We start from the raw sequence: 21,754 nt of genomic DNA on the forward strand, positions 1-21,754 counted from the left end.
CCATTGAATCTTGACAATTTTTCTTGCAATCCAAAGCACCATAATCTTTGCTTGATCATGAAGAAACCATAACTTGATTCATCTTGAACTTACCAAGTACCAACCCTAACTCTAGCTCTTGATTCCAACTTATAATCATCTCCTTTGCTCATGGAGGAACCACACCTTGCACAAGATCAAGCTTCCTCTTCCCACATAACCAAAACCCTAGATTTCAAACACTTATTCAAGAGAAGAAAATAGAAGAAAACAAACACAATACAAACTTCTCTTAGCTTGGAAGATCATGAGGAACATAACTTGGAAGCTTGGCAAGGACACAAGAAGTTTTGAGGAAAGTTTGATGAAGAGATGAGAGAAAAGGGTGTGGGAGAAGAGAAGAGAGAAGGGAGAGAAATGTTTTCCCAACTTAGAGAGAGAAAGGATAAGGGAAAATGAGATATTTTCCACCCAAAACATATAAATATCCTTTTCCGTGAAATTACCATTATGCCCTTGCCTTGAACGTGTTCAATACGACTCTGATACTTTAATCGTATTATGCTGACATGTCATAAAATATTTTCCATTACTTACCTTTCCATGAATTATTTCCTCTGGCACGATTAACGGGTAATATTTCCATTAGCTGACGAGCGGGATGTTACAGCGTGGATGAAGGGAAGAGAGAAGGAAGAGAAAGTTGTTCCCAAACCTAGAGAGAGAAAAGAATAAGACGAATGAAAATATCTTGCCCAAAAACACTTAAATATCCTTTATCCATGAAATTACTATTTTACCCCTGCCTTAAGCGTGTTAAATACGACTCTGAGACTTAGCTTGTATTTGACTGTAATCACTTAATAATATTCTCCATAAATTTACTTTCCTTTATATTAATCTTATGGCCCGATCAACGGTAATAGTCCGACACTGACAGGCGGGATATTACAAATTCCCCTACACTTTGTGACCAAGGACAATGCATGGATCCAATCAGTGCCCTATAGAAGGAAGAACCACTTCCAATTCAATTAAAAAACTATTTTGGTATTTCGTTGATTTGATGATAAGTTCTACGAGTTTTGATTCAAGTATAAGTAAGTGGAAGAAGAAATGAATTTGAAGGCTATATAAGCCCTCAAATACAACATAACGATAATATAACATGGGAAATGTTTATAAGAATTATGATTTTGAGAGATGTATTTATAGGCTTAACTCTACCATGTGTTTTGTTAAGATAACTTAACTCATAAGCATTGTTATTATGCAATATTTTTTCAACATGACTTAATTTATAAGCATTGTTTGTATAAATACAAAACCAAATAAAAACTAACTCTTATGAAAAAATTGGTCAAACTAAAAATTATATTTTTACTAAATTCAAAAAAATATTCTTTGGTCAATAAAGAATAGTTTTTAGTCAAAAAATTTGTGACAATTTATTTTTTTTGAACTCACATTTAAAAAAGTTAACTTTGGTCAAGATAATAACAATATTGTAATTATAGATATCCGATGAAAAATGAAAGGATAAAGTTCAAATGTCATATATGATATTTGTAAAATGACCACTAAAACAACAATTAATAATAATAATTTTCCATTGAGTAATTTTTTAATCAAATTATTTTATTTAAAATCCTAATTTTTTTAATGTTTTCATAAAAGAATTTTTTAGGCTTAATAAATCCCCCGGTTCCTTAACTTATATTAATTTCTCAGTTTGGTCACCTAACTATTAAGTGTTGTAATTTGGTCCCTTATGTCTTCTGCCGTTTACTATTTTGGTCCTCTCCGTTAGTTTTTAACCTTAAATATCTAAGGTGAAACAACATTAAGAGTAGTCCACCATAGACCTTATTAATTTTACGAAAATTTTAACCGTTTGATCTTTTTTTTTAAAAAGAGGACCGTTAAATCATTCAGATCTATTGTATGGTACAGTGAACTATCAACACTTAATTTTGTTTCCTTTTCTTCATCTTCTTCCATCATCTCTTCATCATCTTCAAAAACAACTTCATTAACCTTCATAAAAAATCCAGAAATTCATCACCTTCAAACACAAATTCAGAAATTCAATAAATCAAAAATAGTGTAGGGTAAAACGAAATGAAGAAATATTTTGTAGCAACACTTTTACTAGGGTTGTTTGTGTAAGCTTTTCTTTGAAATATCGAAAATTAGTTTACTTTCAGCTCTGTTTTGCTAAATAATTTTATACAATAATAAATTCACAATAAAATAGGTAGAAATTGAGACATTCATATAATGAAATGTATAAAAAGATCAAATACACATTATATTTGAAATTTTAATGAATAATCACTTCCTATTAATAAATAATATTTTAATTTAGTACTTCATCAATTTGATTTGGTAATAAATTTTAGCTACAACACCAAAAATCTAACAAGTGCTCCTAAACAGAAGGATGATCTGTCGAAACTCATCAAGTACACAAAGTAGTAATTTAACATAAATCATTGGTCAATCTCAAAATTGATTCGCATTGAAAGTTATTTTCATCAAACTACACATGAATGAGTTGGTCGGTTAGTTCTTTGAATTTCGTCACTGTTCTTCAAATGAAAAAAAAAAGAAAGCAGTTTCCACTTCTACTTGTTAAACCAGAAATAAAGCTAAATTGATAGTCGTACTCTAATTAGACACAAGACTTCCAAATTACATTAATCTCATACAATAAATCCTGACTAAATTTCCCTTTACTAACTCCATCTCTGTAAAATATAATCCTCTCAGGAATATTTACAATGTTTTTTTTTAATAATCCTATAGTACTCCATGCACAAGGGTATGAAACTTGAAATTTGTAAAAATAGGTCAATCAAATAAAAATCTTGCAGGACGGCAAGTCGGTGTAAAAGAGCAATATTCAGGTTAAAAACCACATACTGAGTTTCAAATCTTAATTTCAAAAAAGATAATGTTTCAACCGTATTCATTTTGTCTTTCTATTTTCTTGCCTCTGCTTATATTTGCATGCACCCGTGCAATACCCCCAACTGAAAGGGACCAATGGACTTTTTCTACTGGTGAGATGGGGAGTAATTTTCCATGAGTTTAGCCAAGTCCTCTTCAGACTTCTTCTCCATCTCATCCTCTTCCACCCAATGCCTCTTCCTCATAGCAGCAAGGCTAATTTCACGGACTTGGCTGAATTTCTCCTTTTCTTCAACAAAGCTCTCCATTTCTTTGTCTTGGAGTTCCAAAAATTTAAGGGTATTTAGTTGTTTTACAAAGATCTTGGATAATTTCTTCAAGATGAAGCTAGGCAGAAAAAATTCCCATACACTTTGTGACCAAGGACAATGCATGGATCCAATCAGTGCCCTATAGAAGGAAGAACCACTTCCGATTCAATTAAAAAACTATTTTGGTATTTCTTTGATTTGATGATAAGTTCTACGAGTTTTGATGCAAGTATAAGTAAGTGGAAGAAGAAATGAATTTGAAGGCTATATAAGCCCTCAAATACAACATAACGATAATATAACATGGGAAATGTTTATAAGAATTATGATTTTGAGAGATGTATTTATAGGCTTAACTCTACCATGTGTTTTGTTAAGATAACTTAACTCATAAGCATTGTTATTATGCCATATTTTATCAACATGACTTAATTTATAAGCATTGTTTGTATAAATACAAAACCAAATAAAAAACTAACTCTTATGAAAAAATTGGTCAAACTAAAAATTATATTTTTACTAAATTCAAAAAAATATTCTTTGGTCAATAAAGAATAGTTTTTAGTCAAAAAATTTATGACAATTTATTTTATTTGAACTCACATTTAAAAAAGTTAACTTTGGTCAAGATAATAACAATATTGTAATTATAGATATCCGATGAAATATGAAAGGATAAAGTTCAAATGTCATATATGATATTTGTAAAATGACCACTAAAACAACAATTAATAATAATAATTTTCCATTGAGTAATTTTTTAATCAAATTATTTTATTTAAAATCCTAATTTTTTTAATGTTTTCATAAAAGAATTTTTTAGGCTTAATAAATCCCGCGGTTCCTTAACTTATATTAATTTCTCAGTTTGGTCACCTAACTATTAAGTGTTGTAATTTGGTCCCTTATGTCTTCTGCCGTTTACTATTTTGGTCCTCTCCGTTAGTTTTTAACCTTAAATATCTAAGGTGAAACAACATTAAGAGTAGTCCACCATAGACCTTATTAATTTTACGAATTTTAACCATTTGATCTTTTTTTTAAAAAGAGGACCGTTAAATCATTCAGATCTATTGTATGGTACAATGAACTATCAACACTTAATTTTGTTTCCTTTTCTTCATCTTCTTCCATCATCTCTTCATCATCTTCAAAAACAACTTCATTAACCTTCATAAAAAATCCAGAAATTCATCACCTTCAAACACAAATTCAGAAATTCAATAAATCAAAAATAAGTGTAGGGTAAAACGAAATGAAGAAATATTTTGTAGCAACACTTTTACTAGGGTTGTTTGTGTAAGCTTTTCTTTGAAATATCGAAAAGTAGTTTACTTTCAGCTCTGTTTTGCTAAATAATTTTATACAATAATAAATTCACAATAAAATAGGTAGAAATTGAGACATTCATATAATGAAATGTATAAAAAGATCAAATACACATTATATTTGAAATTTTAATGAATAATCACTTCCTATTAATAAATAATATTTTAATTTAGTACTTCATCAATTTGATTTGGTAATAAATTTTAGCTACAACACCAAAAATCTAACAAGTGCTCCTAAACAGAAGGATGATCTGTCGAAACTCATCAAGTACACAAAGTAGTAATTTAACATAAATTATTGGTCAATCTCAAAATTGATTCGCATTGAAGTTATTTTCCTCAAACTACACATGAATGAGTTGGTCGGTTAGTTCTTTGAATTTCGTCACTGTTCTTCAAATGAAAAAAAAAGAAAGCAGTTTCCACTTCTACTTGTTAAACCAGAAATAAAGCTAAATTGATAGCCGTACTCTAATTAGACACAAGACTTCCAAATTACATTAATCTCATACAATAAATCCTGACTAAATTTCCCTTTACTAACTCCATCTCTGTAAAATATAATCCTCTCAGGAATATTTACAATGTTTTTTTTTAATAATCCTATAGTACTCCATGCACAAGGGTATGAAACTTGAAATTTGTAAAAATAGGTCAATCAAATAAAAATCTTGCAGGACGGCAAGTCGGTGTAAAAGAGCAATATTCAAGTTAAAAACCACATATTGAGTTCCAAATCTCAATTTCAAAAAAGATAATGTTTCAACAGTATTCATTTTGTCTTTCTATTTTCTTGTCTGTGCTTATATTTGCATGCACCCGTGCAATACCCCCAACTGAAAGGGACCAATGGACTTTTTCTACTGGTGAGATGGGGAGTAATTTTCCATGAGTTTAGCCAAGTCCTCTTCAGACTTCTTCTCCATCTCATCCTCTTCCACCCAATGCCTCTTCCTCATAGCAGCAAGGCTAATTTCACGGACTTGGCTGAATTTCTCCTTTTCTTCAACAAAGCTCTCCATTTCTTTGTCTTGGAGTTCCACAAATTTAAGGGTACTTAGTTGTTTTACAAAGATCTTGGATAATTTCTTCAAGATGAAGCTAGGCAGAAAAAATTCCCCTACACTTTGTGACCAAGGACAATGCATGGATCCAATCAGTGCCCTATAGAAGGAAGAACTACTTCCGATTCAATTAAAAAACTATTTTGGTATTTCTTTGATTTGATGATAAGTTCTACGAGTTTTGATGCAAGTATAAGTGGAAGAAGAAATGAATTTGAAGGCTATATAAGCCCTCAAATACAACATAACGATAATATAACATGGGAAATGTTTATAAGAATTATGATTTTGAGAGATGTATTTATAGGCTTAACTCTACCATGTGTTTTGTTAAGATAACTTAACTCATAAGCATTGTTATTATGCAATATTTTATCAACATGACTTAATTTATAAGCATTGTTTGTATAAATACAAAACCAAATAAAAAACTAACTCTTATGAAAAAATTGGTCAAACTAAAAATTATATTTTTACTAAATTCAAAAAAATATTCTTTGGTCAATAAAGAATAGTTTTTAGTCAAAAAATTTATGACAATTTATTTTATTTGAACTCACATTTAAAAAAGTTAACTTTGGTCAAGATAATAACAATATTGTAATTATAGATATCCGATGAAATATGAAAGGATAAAGTTCAAATGTCATATATGATATTTGTAAAATGACCACTAAAACAATTATTTTTCACTCTCCTTGCTTATCAAAAAAAAAAAACCACTAAAACAACAATTAATAATAATAATTTTCCATTGAGTAATTTTTTAATCAAATTATTTTATTTAAAATCCTAATTTTTTTAATGTTTTCATAAAAGAATTTTTTAGGCTTAATAAATCCCGCGGTTCCTTAACTTATATTAATTTCTCAGTTTGGTCACCTAACTATTAAGTGTTGTAATTTGGTCCCTTATGTCTTCTGCCGTTTACTATTTTGGTCCTCTCCGTTAGTTTTTAACCTTAAATATCTAAGGTGAAACAACATTAAGAGTAGTCCACCATAGACCTTATTAATTTTACGAATTTTAACCATTTGATCTTTTTTTTTAAAAAGAGGACCGTTAAATCATTCAGATCTATTGTATGGTACAGTGAACTATCAACACTTAATTTTGTTTCCTTTTCTTCATCTTCTTCCATCATCTCTTCATCATCTTCAAAAACAACTTCATTAACCTTCATAAAAAATCCAGAAATTCATCATGTAACATCCCGCTCATCAGCTGAAGGAAAATTTTATTAAACAAATGTATCAGAGGATTTAATTCATGGAAAGTAAGTATGGAAAATATTTATTATGTAATGTCAGCTAAGTACGATTCAAGTATCAGTGTCGTGTTAAACACGCTTGGAGCAAGGGCAAATTAGTAATTGCACGTTTAAGAGATATTTATTTGAATTGGGCTCAAAATATCTCACTTTCTCCTTTCCTCTCTCACTCTAGGTTTGGAAAAAGAGTTTATCCTCCTTCTCTCTACATCATCATCGCCCCTCTTCCTCTCTTTGGCACCAAATCATTTTGCTTGCAAGGCAAATCAAGGATTATGCAAGATCATTAAGGAGTTGGTGTTGTCTAAGAAAGAGGAAAGCTTGGAGTTAGTGCTTGGATCAAGATCAAAGCAAGTTAGGGTTTGAACTTTGGGGAGCTTGAAGCTTGAAGCAAACACAAGAAACAAGCTAGGTGAGTTCCATAGATAGATTACCCTCCTTTGGGATTGATTAATCTTGTAGAAAATCATGATTTATGCTAAGTTTAGTTTTTATGTAACTTTAGTACCCTAAGCCAATCCTAGGTGATTATAGGTTAAAATTGCCATGATATATGTTTAAATAAGTCTATACAAGTTGTTGGATGTGTTTGGTGCATTACAGGATCAAATTGGACGAGTTTTGGGTCGAAAATGGCGAAAACCCGCAGCCAAAATCACCGAAAACGCAAAATTCGCAGCGCTGCGCCTGTACAAGGGCGCTAGGCGCCCACACACAGAGAGGCCAGCGCTAGGCGCCCTCCCTCTGGCGCCAGGCGCCCCAGACAGGACAACGTTCGCGTTGTTCTGCGCTCGGGTGCTTGGGGGCAGTCGCGTGGGGGTCCGTAGCGATCGTTTCGGAGTGTTCTTTCACTGTTTTTACTTATCTTTCTACTGGAACAAGTTTGGCTTTATCAAATCATGAAATTTATAAACGGCTCGAAACTTGGGTTTATGGCATTTTCGGTCCTTAAAAAGTATTGAAAATTTGCACACATTGTCAATTGATCCTTGCATCATTAATCGTGGCAATCTTAGCATGTAACACGAGGATGGCTCAAGAGAGCTTAAGTATGATGGGGTAGTAATGAACTAAGAATGGGAATGTATTAGAGCCTCGACATAGTAGTCGAGAACTAGCATGTTTAACAAGAACTTCTAGGATGTTAAGACGCGAAGAATGTTATCTTCGCATATGAATAAGAATGATATGACAAGTATGTGAGCCATGGTTTGACTAGTTGATCTATCCACCATGATTAGGTATGTTTATGAACAAGTAAGAGTTTACCACTAATCGGTTCGATTAAGGTTCCGAGGTAAATACTCAAGTATGTATATGTTTAACTTATGCACGACAAGACCATGACTAATAAGTGTAGGTGACATGTCTCTTGATATCCACATCAGGGGGATACAAGGGGTTCTCATTATGAGAACGATTCAAGCCGCAAGGGACCCGCATGTCACTGAGTAACAAGACGTAGGTGCTCGTGTCTCTTGTTATCCACGCCAGGGGGATACAGGAGGTTCTCGACCTAAGGGGAACGGTTTAAGCCGCAAGGGACCCGCACGACACCGAGGGAGTCCGATGTACGTACATCGGTCATGTATGGGATTGATTTCGGGGTTACTCCACCCGGGACTATCCGTAAAATGAATCAAGATAATAACTGTTTGTTCAACGCTAACCCATGAATGAACTTAGACACGATTATGTTTATTATGATTATGATTATGTTATGTTTATGCTCATGATCGAGCCCATGTATGATATGTTTAAGAACAAGAATAAGAGCATAGAATGCTATTAGACGAGAGCAAGATATGTATAGAACAAGCTATGTACATGATACCGATGACGATCTTAGGTTCCTCTAATCGTCCGGTTTAGCATCGTGTCATGATTATGATATGTTTAGGCCTCGATACATAGAGTGTATTCTTGGCTATGCGGTTCTAGGTTCCCCTCGACCGCCATGACACGTATAGGTGAGAAGCATATAACACGTGAGATAGGACTATGACGGCCCTAGTATGCACTACCGTCTAAGTATGCAAGTCCCCACACACGTATAATCAACCGTCAGGTTGTAATGTAGACATGTGGTGACCGTAGGTTTCCCCTTGAGGTTGCCTATAGCCTAGGATTTAGGGGAACTCACTGAGACATTATGTCTCATCCCAATCCTTATTTGTTTCAGATAAGCAGGATGATTATGCATGTTCGGAGCCGGATGGATATTACTTCAAGGGTTCGTTCGTAAAGCTACAGGACATTATGGACACCAAGGATGTATTTTTATGTATGGATGAGTTGTGTTGTTTTATGATTTATACGAACGTAACTTGATGTAATTATTATTCATTCGAAGTTTTAATTGTTGTATATTTTAATGTATCCAGTACTAATATTAACGCACGTGCCAGACTTTCTAGATACGTCTGGTATGGGTGTTACAATTGGTATCAGAGCAGGTCGATTCAGACCGTGCCTTGGGTCATTAAATTACAACTAACATAGTGGGACCATTGGGTTCCGGGTAAATGTTCTAATTGTTGTTGTTAGTTGAGCCTGATCAACTCAAATTAGCATTCAACGATTAGAATAGGTGCCTGAGAGCTGAATAGGACCCAGGAGGAACGAAGTATGTGATGAAGAAGTTTGATCGTGCCAGAAGGTGGCCGGTGAACTAATCAAGCACCAGAGTGAATCCTCCAGTAATGTAAGGCATGTTAAGAAAGAACGTTCTGACAAATTCGAGTATGATGTTAGTGATACTTCATGTATCCGTAAGTGAAGAAATTAGATATATGTATCTAACCATGACCGAAAGTCTCAGTAAGAGTTGTTGTTGGAACAGGTTTATTGTATGCAAAGAGAATATATTCTGGGATGTAAGTACAAGACTACAAGTTAAGGATAAGTCGATATGTGATGATGGAGTTAGTAAGCTCTCAGGGATTGAGATACGAGAACAGAAGATTTATATGTTCAGTAAGAATAAGGTTCTAAGCAGTGAATGAATTAGCAGAGAAATAAGTTAAGTCGTTCGTGGTGAACGAAGTTGAAGTATTATGTGGAAGTTTTATGTTATGTGTTAAGATGAACAAGATATTAGTTTCTAATGTGTCGTGAATTGAATCGATTGATGTTAATGCTTGCCATGCAAAAGTTATAAAATTGTTTTAAGACGACTAGAGGGAATGATGTGCACTAGATTACTTGAGAAAAGGAGATTTTTATGTAAATTATGTTTTTCTGGAAAACTAATTTTTAGAAAATACTCCAATGGCGAAAATTTCACTAATAGCGAAAAATTGGGGCGAAAATTTTCAGTTTTTCCAAAAACTGTCATTTCATCTCTAGTGTTAGCAGTAGCTATTGGAGGTTGTTTTCACAATCTTTTATGTAACAAACACTCTCTATAACATCAAGTATCGAATGCACATCACTCCTATGATTTCTAAGGAAAAAAAAAAAGCATGGACAAGTATTAACAGAATCAATCCGGTTCAAGGTAACATTAGAAGTTAATGTGGCAAGAGCTGACAAAGAGCTTGGGTCAGAAGTTTAAGGTTCCGGCATATGAATGGATAAAGTGGATGCTCATGCATGAGATGAAAGGTAAGTGGTAAAGAATTATGCAAAGTCACGAGATTTTTCAGGTTTTATGAAGTCATGAGTACCCCCGGATCTATGTTTCGCTTGATTGACTTGCTAAGGCTCGTTATGATGATGAATTCTAAAGTTTGCCAAAATTTTGGAAATGAATACATGCATATGGGTGATTGGACATGGCGTTCATAGATTTAAAAGAAAATTTTTGCCAGTACCGGTTGTTACGACTCACGTAGAGTGGGCTAAACTCACCGAAATTAAGGTTGGATGACACAGTTGTGTTGTCAACTTATTCCGGGATTTTAGAGAAACGACTGGGGCCAAATTTATCACGTTTTTATATAAAGAGGAATCGTCAACGCCAATGACCCGTGTGTTAAAATTATGAGGTTTTCTTAAAGAAAGAAATTAACGAGCAAGCATTAGTTTGATTATGCAAAACATAGTACGCAAGAATACAAGAATGTATGAATTTATGATGAGTCTACCATGGGAATTCAAGATTTCTCAGAAACAAGTATAAGTGTATGTCATGAGGAGAATTCATCCAGTGAGAATATAAGAATCTATCCCCAATTAAAGTATTATGGTAATGTGACAAGTCTACCGTGAGATTCAATCTTGCAAGGTAATATGAGGTGCATGTTTATGGAAATGGTTGTCACATGAAAAGTTTTGAGAAAGGCTCAAGAAGATGATGTTTATATGGGAAAAAGAATGTGAAGTTCAGTCGTCTCAATGGATTGGAGTATTGGTTAAGGCCAACTGGTGGGAATCAGAGTGGCGCAACGAAAGTTAATTGGCTTAGTTGTTAACAGTAATTATGGAACATGGAATGAGATAGTAAGAGTCTTCGTTGGAAGCATTAAGAGACAAGTGAGAAGTTCTCAAAATATTAAGTAAGAAAGGAGACTTATGTAATTAGTCATGAAAAGGGATAAGGTATGTGGATGTGATTTCATCTAAGTATGATAGGGAAGGCTAGAGACACAACCAATGACGGATATGTACTATGATAAGGAAGATGCATGTAAGAATATGTGCTATTACAAGAGAAATACATGTAAGAGCGGAAGGATTCATTTTTGTGACTCGAAGTAGAGATTGAATTATTAAAGTATGTAACCGGTATTAAAGAAGAAATGTTATGCAGAATAAGGTAGTAATATGTGACCATAACCGGATATGATATTTTGAAGATTCAAGTTTATTGTTCTTAGAACGAGGAAATGGGATAATGTTACGAGGGTCAAGGATCCTATATGAATTATGTTATGCAATTATGCAAGTCTCCAAGATATGTATGTAAGTCAAGAAAGAAAGTATAAGAAAGAAGTTACTTTAAAGTTCAAGAATTTCATTCTGGATGAAGATATAAATCATGAGTTATGCACGATGAAGTGCATACCCTCTTATGTCAAATTTGTTAAATGATCACGATACTTGCTATGAAGATTTCGAACTATGATTTAAAAAAAAAAAAAAAAAAAAAAAACTCTTAAGTTTAAAATGGGTATTGAGGGACTTGGAAACGAAATTATTTAAACATGACAATTTTTCACAAAATACTTTTAAAAGATTATGTCTCTATTCGTCCCAAGGTTCCAAATACTCATGTTTAGAAAACTTTTAAAGTAATATGTTAGAACGAGTATCGTTATTATTTAACAAGAAGCGACATTTGAAAGTATGCGATTGTTATGGAGATTAAAAATGTGTTGATGTAGTCCACAAAGTTGTACGGGAAGTCTTATCAGATGCACAAGTATATGTTAAGAGTACACCAAACGCAAGAGGTTTAAGTCGGAAGTTTTCAGAGCGTGTAATTTACAAGATGGGTTGATGAATGTTATGAGTATAGGCGTAATTAATTTCACCTCTCTACGACAAGTTATATGATTCATCCGCGAATTTGGGTGCAATAAGAAAGGTAATGAGATCGAAAGATTTCTTAAGGCTCTGAATAGAGATAAGAGGTTCGTAGAATCGTTAAGATAAGTAAAGTAAGATAGAGGCACATGTCTCAAGGTACAATAAGTAAACTGATGTATGAATTATATGTTACCCGATAAGATTATGTATGCATGAAAAGATGTCTTAAAGTTACAAGTAAGCACTGCAGGGCAAACCTGGTTTCTGGTAGGATTCCAGTTAAAAGGCAAATCCTGAGTGTTCATGTTATGACAAGATACCATTAGGAATGGTGATGTTAAGCGGGTAAGATCCGAATTTGAGACAATAAGTTATGTGTAGCAAGGTAAGTTCTGAATCATGATATTAAGACCAAGAAGGCTATGCTCAGTTGCTTAAGGGTTAAGAAACAAGATGAGGACATGATATGACGAACCCTTTGGATGTGTATGAATGGAAAAATGCTTGACTCAGACCATAGATGATAAGTTTTATCATGATGATTGGTAGTTGATCTCTAAATTTCGAGGACGAAATTTTTTTTAAGGGGGGTAGAGTGTAACATCCCGCTCATCAGCTGAAGGAAAATTTTATTAAACAAATGTATCAGAGGATTTAATTCATGGAAAGTAAGTATGGAAAATATTTATTATGTAATGTCAGCTAAGTACGATTCAAGTATCAGTGTCGTGTTAAACACGCTTGGAGCAAGGGCAAATTAGTAATTGCACGTTTAAGAGATATTTATTTGAATTGGGCTCAAAATATCTCACTTTCTCCTTTCCTCTCTCACTCTAGGTTTGGAAAAAGAGTTTATCCTCCTTCTCTCTACATCATCATCGCCCCTCTTCCTCTCTTTGGCACCAAATCATTTTGCTTGCAAGGCAAATCAAGGATTATGCAAGATCATTAAGGAGTTGGTGTTGTCTAAGAAAGAGGAAAGCTTGGAGTTAGTGCTTGGATCAAGATCAAAGCAAGTTAGGGTTTGAACTTTGGGGAGCTTGAAGCTTGAAGCAAACACAAGAAACAAGCTAGGTGAGTTCCATAGATAGATTACCCTCCTTTGGGATTGATTAATCTTGTAGAAAATCATGATTTATGCTAAGTTTAGTTTTTATGTAACTTTAGTACCCTAAGCCAATCCTAGGTGATTATAGGTTAAAATTGCCATGATATATGTTTAAATAAGTCTATACAAGTTGTTGGATGTGTTTGGTGCATTACAGGATCAAATTGGACGAGTTTTGGGTCGAAAATGGCGAAAACCCGCAGCCAAAATCACCGAAAACGCAAAATTCGCAGCGCTGCGCCTGTACAAGGGCGCTAGGCGCCCACACACAGAGAGGCCAGCGCTAGGCGCCCTCCCTCTGGCGCCAGGCGCCCCAGACAGGACAACGTTCGCGTTGTTCTGCGCTCGGGTGCTTGGGGGCAGTCGCGTGGGGGTCCGTAGCGATCGTTTCAGAGTGTTCTTTCACTGTTTTTACTTATCTTTCTACTGGAACAAGTTTGGCTTTATCAAATCATGAAATTTATAAACGGCTCGAAACTTGGGTTTATGGCATTTTCGGTCCTTAAAAAGTATTGAAAATTTGCACACATCGTCAATTGATCCTTGCATCATTAATCGTGGCAATCTTAGCATGTAACACGAGGATGGCTCAAGAGAGCTTAAGTATGATGGGGTAGTAATGAACTAAGAATGGGAATGTATTAGAGCCTCGACATAGTAGTCGAGAACTAGCATGTTTAACAAGAACTTCTAGGATGTTAAGACGCGAAGAATGTTATCTTCGCATATGAATAAGAATGATATGACAAGTATGTGAGCCGTGGTTTGACTAGTTGATCTATCCACCATGATTAGGTATGTTTATGAACAAGTAAGAGTTTACCACTAATCGGTTCGATTAAGGTTCCGAGGTAAATACTCAAGTATGTATATGTTTAACTTATGCACGACAAGACCATGACTAATAAGTGTAGGTGACATGTCTCTTGATATCCACATCAGGGGGATACAAGGGGTTCTCATTATGAGAACGATTCAAGCCGCAAGGGACCCGCATGTCACTGAGTAACAAGACGTAGGTGCTCGTGTCTCTTGTTATCCACGCCAGGGGGATACAGGAGGTTCTCGACCTAAGGGGAACGGTTTAAGCCGCAAGGGACCCGCACGACACCGAGGGAGTCCGATGTACGTACATCGGTCATGTATGGGATTGATTTCGGGGTTACTCCACCCGGGACTATCCGTAAAATGAATCAAGATAATAACTGTTTGTTCAACGCTAACCCATGAATGAACTTAGACACGATTATGTTTATTATGATTATGATTATGTTATGTTTATGCTCATGATCGAGCCCATGTATGATATGTTTAAGAACAAGAATAAGAGCATAGAATGCTATTAGACGAGAGCAAGATATGTATAGAACAAGCTATGTACATGATACCGATGACGATCTTAGGTTCCCCTAATCGTCCGGTTTAGCATCGTGTCATGATTATGATATGTTTAGGCCTCGATACATAGAGTGTATTCTTGGCTATGCGGTTCTAGGTTCCCCTCGACCGCCATGACACGTATAGGTGAGAAGCATATAACACGTGAGATAGGACTATGACGGCCCTAGTATGCACTACCGTCTAAGTATGCAAGTCCCCACACACGTATAATCAACCGTCAGGTTGTAATGTAGACATGTGGTGACCGTAGGTTTCCCCTTGAGGTTGCCTATAGCCTAGGATTTAGGGGAACTCACTGAGACATTATGTCTCATCCCAATCCTTATTTGTTTCAGATAAGCAGGATGATTATGCATGTTCGGAGCCGGATGGATATTACTTCAAGGGTTCATTCGTAAAGCTACAGGACATTATGGACACCAAGGATGTATTTTTATGTATGGATGAGTTGTGTTGTTTTATGATTTATACGAACGTAACTTGATGTAATTATTATTCATTCGAAGTTTTAATTGTTGTATATTTTAATGTATCCAGTACTAATATTAACGCACGTGCCAGACTTTCTAGATACGTCTGGTATGGGTGTTACACATCACCTTCAAACACAAATTCAGAAATTCAATAAATCAAAAATAAGTGTAGGGTAAAACGAAATGAAGAAATATTTTGTAGCAACACTTTTACTAGGGTTGTTTGTGTAAGCTTTTCTTTGAAATATCGAAAAGTAGTTTACTTTCAGCTCTGTTTTGCTAAATAATTTTATACAATAATAAATTCACAATAAAATAGGTAGAAATTGAGACATTCATATAATGAAATGTATAAAAAGATCAAATACACATTATATTTGAAATTTTAATGAATAATCACTTCCTATTAATAAATAATATTTTAATTTAGTACTTCATCAATTTGATTTGGTAATAAATTTTAGCTACAACACCAAAAATCTAACAAGTGCTCCTAAACAGAAGGATGATCTGTCGAAACTCATCAAGTACACAAAGTAGTAATTTAACATAAATTATTGGTCAATCTCAAAATTGATTCGCATTGAAGTTATTTTCATCAAACTACACATGAATGAGTTGGTCAGTTAGTTCTTTGAATTTCGTCACTGTTCTTCAAATGAAAAAAAAAGAAAGCAGTTTCCACTTCTACTTGTTAAACCAGAAATAAAGCTAAATTGATAGCCGTACTCTAATTAGACACAAGACTTCCAAATTACATTAATCTCATACAATAAATCCTGACTAAATTTCCCTTTACTAACTCCATCTCTGTAAAATATAATCCTCTCAGGAATATTTACAATGTTTTTTTTTAATAATCCTATAGTACTCCATGCACAAGGGTATGAAACTTGAAATTTGTAAAAATAGGTCAATCAAATAAAAATCTTGCAGGACGGCAAGTCGGTGTAAAAGAGCAATATTCAAGTTAAAAACCACATATTGAGTTCCAAATCTCAATTTCAAAAAAGATAATGTTTCAACAGTATTCATTTTGTCTTTCTATTTTCTTGTCTGTGCTTATATTTGCATGCACCCGTGCAATACCCCCAACTGAAAGGGACCAATGGACTTTTTCTACTGGTGAGATGGGGAGTAATTTTCCATGAGTTTAGCCAAGTCCTCTTCAGACTTCTTCTCCATCTCATCCTCTTCCACCCAATGCCTCTTCCTCATAGCAGCAAGGCTAATTTCACGGACTTGGCTGAATTTCTCCTTTTCTTCAACAAAGCTCTCCATTTCTTTGTCTTGGAGTTCCACAAATTTAAGGGTATTTAGTTGTTTTACAAAGATCTTGGATAATTTCTTCAAGATGAAGCTAGGCAGAAAAAATTCCCCTACACTTTGTGACCAAGGACAATGCATGGATCCAATCAGTGCCCTATAGAAGGAAGAACCACTTCCGATTCAATTAAAAAACTATTTTGGTATTTCTTTGATTTGATGATAAGTTCTACGAGTTTTGATGCAAGTATAAGTAAGTGGAAGAAGAAATGAATTTGAAGGCTATATAAGCCCTCAAATACAACATAACGATAATATAACACGGGAAATGTTTATAAGAATTATGATTTTGAGAGATGTATTTATAGGCTTAACTCTACTATGTGTTTTGTTAAGATAACTTAACTCATAAGCATTGTTATTATGCAATATTTTATCAACATGACTTAATTTATAAGCATTGTTTGTATAAATACAAAACCAAATAAAAAACTAACTCTTATGAAAAAATTGGTCAAACTAAAAATTATATTTTTACTAAATTCAAAAAAATATTCTTTGGTCAATAAAGAATAGTTTTTAGTCAAAAAATTTATGACAATTTATTTTATTTGAACTCACATTTAAAAAAGTTAACTTTGGTCAAGATAATAACAATATTGTAATTATAGATATCCGATGAAATATGAAAGGATAAAGTTCAAATGTCATATATGATATTTGTAAAATGACCACTAAAACAATTATTTTTCACTCTCCTTGCTTATCAAAAAAAAAAAACCACTAAAACAACAATTAATAATAATAATTTTCCATTGAGTAATTTTTTAATCAAATTATTTTATTTAATATCCTAATTTTTTTAATGTTTTCATAAAAGAATTTTTTAGGCTTAATAAATCCCGCGGTTCCTTAACTTATATTAATTTCTCAGTTTGGTCACCTAACTATTAAGTGTTGTAATTTGGTCCCTTATGTCTTCTGCCGTTTACTATTTTGGTCCTCTCCGTTAGTTTTTAACCTTAAATATCTAAGGTGAAACAACATTAAGAGTAGTCCACCATAGACCTTATTAATTTTACGAATTTTAACCATTTGATCTTTTTTTTTAAAAAGAGGACCGTTAAATCATTCAGATCTATTGTATGGTACAGTGAACTATCAACACTTAATTTTGTTTCCTTTTCTTCATCTTCTTCCATCATCTCTTCATCATCTTCAAAAACAACTTCATTAACCTTCATAAAAAATCCAGAAATTCATCACCTTCAAACACAAATTCAGAAATTCAATAAATCAAAAATAAGTGTAGGGTAAAACGAAATGAAGAAATATTTTGTAGCAACACTTTTACTAGGGTTGTTTGTGTAAGCTTTTCTTTGAAATATCGAAAAGTAGTTTACTTTCAGCTCTGTTTTGCTAAATAATTTTATACAATAATAAATTCACAATAAAATAGGTAGAAATTGAGACATTCATATAATGAAATGTATAAAAAGATCAAATACACATTATATTTGAAATTTTAATGAATAATCACTTCCTATTAATAAATAATATTTTAATTTAGTACTTCATCAATTTGATTTGGTAATAAATTTTAGCTACAACACCAAAAATCTAACAAGTGCTCCTAAACAGAAGGATGATCTGTCGAAACTCATCAAGTACACAAAGTAGTAATTTAACATAAATTATTGGTCAATCTCAAAATTGATTCGCATTGAAGTTATTTTCATCAAACTACACATGAATGAGTTGGTCGGTTAGTTCTTTGAATTTCGTCACTGTTCTTCAAATGAAAAAAAAAGAAAGCAGTTTCCACTTCTACTTGTTAAACCAGAAATAAAGCTAAATTGATAGCCGTACTCTAATTAGACACAAGACTTCCAAATTACATTAATCTCATACAATAAATCCTGACTAAATTTCCCTTTACTAACTCCATCTCTGTAAAATATAATCCTCTCAGGAATATTTACAATGTTTTTTTTTAATAATCCTATAGTACTCCATGCACAAGGGTATGAAACTTGAAATTTGTAAAAATAGGTCAATCAAATAAAAATCTTGCAGGACGGCAAGTCGGTGTAAAAGAGCAATATTCAAGTTAAAAACCACATATTGAGTTCCAAATCTCAATTTCAAAAAAGATAATGTTTCAACAGTATTCATTTTGTCTTTCTATTTTCTTGTCTGTGCTTATATTTGCATGCACCCGTGCAATACCCCCAACTGAAAGGGACCAATGGACTTTTTCTACTGGTGAGATGGGGAGTAATTTTCCATGAGTTTAGCCAAGTCCTCTTCAGACTTCTTCTCCATCTCATCCTCTTCCACCCAATGCCTCTTCCTCATAGCAGCAAGGCTAATTTCACGGACTTGGCTGAATTTCTCCTTTTCTTCAACAAAGCTCTCCATTTCTTTGTCTTGGAGTTCCACAAATTTAAGGGTATTTAGTTGTTTTACAAAGATCTTGGATAATTTCTTCAAGATGAAGCTAGGCAGAAAAAATTCCCCTACACTTTGTGACCAAGGACAATGCATGGATCCAATCAGTGCCCTATAGAAGGAAGAACCACTTCCGATTCAATTAAAAAACTATTTTGGTATTTCTTTGATTTGATGATAAGTTCTACGAGTTTTGATGCAAGTATAAGTAAGTGGAAGAAGAAATGAATTTGAAGGCTATATAAGCCCTCAAATACAACATAACGATAATATAACATGGGAAATGTTTATAAGAATTATGATTTTGAGAGATGTATTTATAGGCTTAACTCTACCATGTGTTTTGTTAAGATAACTTAACTCATAAGCATTGTTATTATGCAATATTTTATCAACATGACTTAATTTATAAGCATTGTTTGTATAAATACAAAACCAAATAAAAAACTAACTCTTATGAAAAAATTGGTCAAACTAAAAATTATATTTTTACTAAATTCAAAAAAATATTCTTTGGTCAATAAAGAATAGTTTTTAGTCAAAAAATTTATGACAATTTATTTTATTTGAACTCACATTTAAAAAAGTTAACTTTGGTCAAGATAATAACAATATTGTAATTATAGATATCCGATGAAATATGAAAGGATAAAGTTCAAATGTCATATATGATATTTGTAAAATGACCACTAAAACAATTATTTTTCACTCTCCTTGCTTATCAAAAAAAAAAACCACTAAAACAACAATTAATAATAATAATTTTCCATTGAGTAATTTTTTAATCAAATTATTTTATTTAAAATCCTAATTTTTTTAATGTTTTCATAAAAGAATTTTTTAGGCTTAATAAATCCCGCGGTTCCTTAACTTATATTAATTTCTCAGTTTGGTCACCTCACTATTAAGTGTTGTAATTTGGTCCCTTATGTCTTCTGCCGTTTACTATTTTGGTCCTCTCCGTTAGTTTTTAACCTTAAATATCTAAGGTGAAACAACATTAAGAGTAGTCCACCATAGACCTTATTAATTTTACGAATTTTAACCATTTGATCTTTTTTTTTAAAAAGAGGACCGTTAAATCATTCAGATCTATTGTATGGTACAGTGAACTATCAACACTTAATTTTGTTTCCTTTTCTTCATCTTCTTCCATCATCTCTTCATCATCTTCAAAAACAACTTCATTAACCTTCATAAAAAATCCAGAAATTCATCACCTTCAAACACAAATTCAGAAATTCAATAAATCAAAAATAAGTGTAGGGTAAAACGAAATGAAGAAATATTTTGTAGCAACACTTTTACTAGGGTTGTTTGTGTAAGCTTTTCTTTGAAATATCGAAAAGTAGTTTACTTTCAGCTCTGTTTTGCTAAATAATTTTATACAATAATAAATTCACAATAAAATAGGTAGAAATTGAGACATTCATATAATGAAATGTATAAAAAGATCAAATACACATTATATTTGAAATTTTAATGAATAATCACTTCCTATTAATAAATAATATTTTAATTTAGTACTTCATCAATTTGATTTGGTAATAAATTTTAGCTACAACACCAAAAATCTAACAAGTGCTCCTAAACAGAAGGATGATCTGTCGAAACTCATCAAGTACACAAAGTAGTAATTTAACATAAATTATTGGTCAATCTCAAAATTGATTCGCATTGAAGTTATTTTCATCAAACTACACATGAATGAGTTGGTCGGTTAGTTCTTTGAATTTCGTCACTGTTCTTCAAATGAAAAAAAAAGAAAGCAGTTTCCACTTCTACTTGTTAAACCAGAAATAAAGCTAAATTGATAGCCGTACTCTAATTAGACACAAGACTTCCAAATTACATTAATCTCATACAATAAATCCTGACTAAATTTCCCTTTACTAACTCCATCTCTGTAAAATATAATCCTCTCAGGAATATTTACAATGTTTTTTTTTAATAATCCTATAGTACTCCATGCACAAGGGTATGAAACTTGAAATTTGTAAAAATAGGTCAATCAAATAAAAATCTTGCAGGACGGCAAGTCGGTGTAAAAGAGCAATATTCAAGTTAAAAACCACATATTGAGTTCCAAATCTCAATTTCAAAAAAGATAATGTTTCAACAGTATTCATTTTGTCTTTCTATTTTCTTGTCTGTGCTTATATTTGCATGCACCCGTGCAATACCCCCAACTGAAAGGGACCAATGGACTTTTTCTACTGGTGAGATGGGGAGTAATTTTCCATGAGTTTAGCCAAGTCCTCTTCAGACTTCTTCTCCATCTCATCCTCTTCCACCCAATGCCTCTTCCTCATAGCAGCAAGGCTAATTTCACGGACTTGGCTGAATTTCTCCTTTTCTTCAACAAAGCTCTCCATTTCTTTGTCTTGGAGTTCCACAAATTTAAGGGTATTTAGTTGTTTTACAAAGATCTTGGATAATTTCTTCAAGATGAAGCTAGGCAGAAAAAATTCCCCTACACTTTGTGACCAAGGACAATGCATGGATCCAATTAGTGCCCTATAGAAGGAAGAACCACTTCCGATTCAATTAAAAAACTATTTTGGTATTTCTTTGATTTGATGATAAGTTCTACGAGTTTTGATGCAAGTATAAGTAAGTGGAAGAAGAAATGAATTTGAAGGCTATATAAGCCCTCAAATACAACATAACGATAATATAACATGGGAAATGTTTATAAGAATTATGATTTTGAGA

At 33.1% G+C, this 21,754-nt stretch overlaps 1 long non-coding RNA gene across 1 annotated transcript; it reads left to right on the plus strand.

Annotated features, from left to right (window-relative positions):
* Positions 1-6,807: 6,807 nt before the first annotated feature.
* LOC146906181 (uncharacterized) lies at positions 6,808-15,381 on the plus strand. Its single transcript, XR_015018125.1, has 3 exons — positions 6,808-7,280; positions 9,051-13,414; positions 15,185-15,381. It is a non-coding gene; the product is annotated as an uncharacterized LOC146906181 (long non-coding RNA).
* The last annotated feature ends 6,373 nt before the right edge of the window (positions 15,382-21,754 follow it).

The sequence above is a fragment of the Medicago sativa genome, chromosome 7 (assembly GCF_051527215.1).
Source record: "Medicago sativa cultivar Bolivia chromosome 7, Bolivia_mono, whole genome shotgun sequence".
Lineage (NCBI taxonomy): Eukaryota > Viridiplantae > Streptophyta > Magnoliopsida > Fabales > Fabaceae > Medicago > Medicago sativa.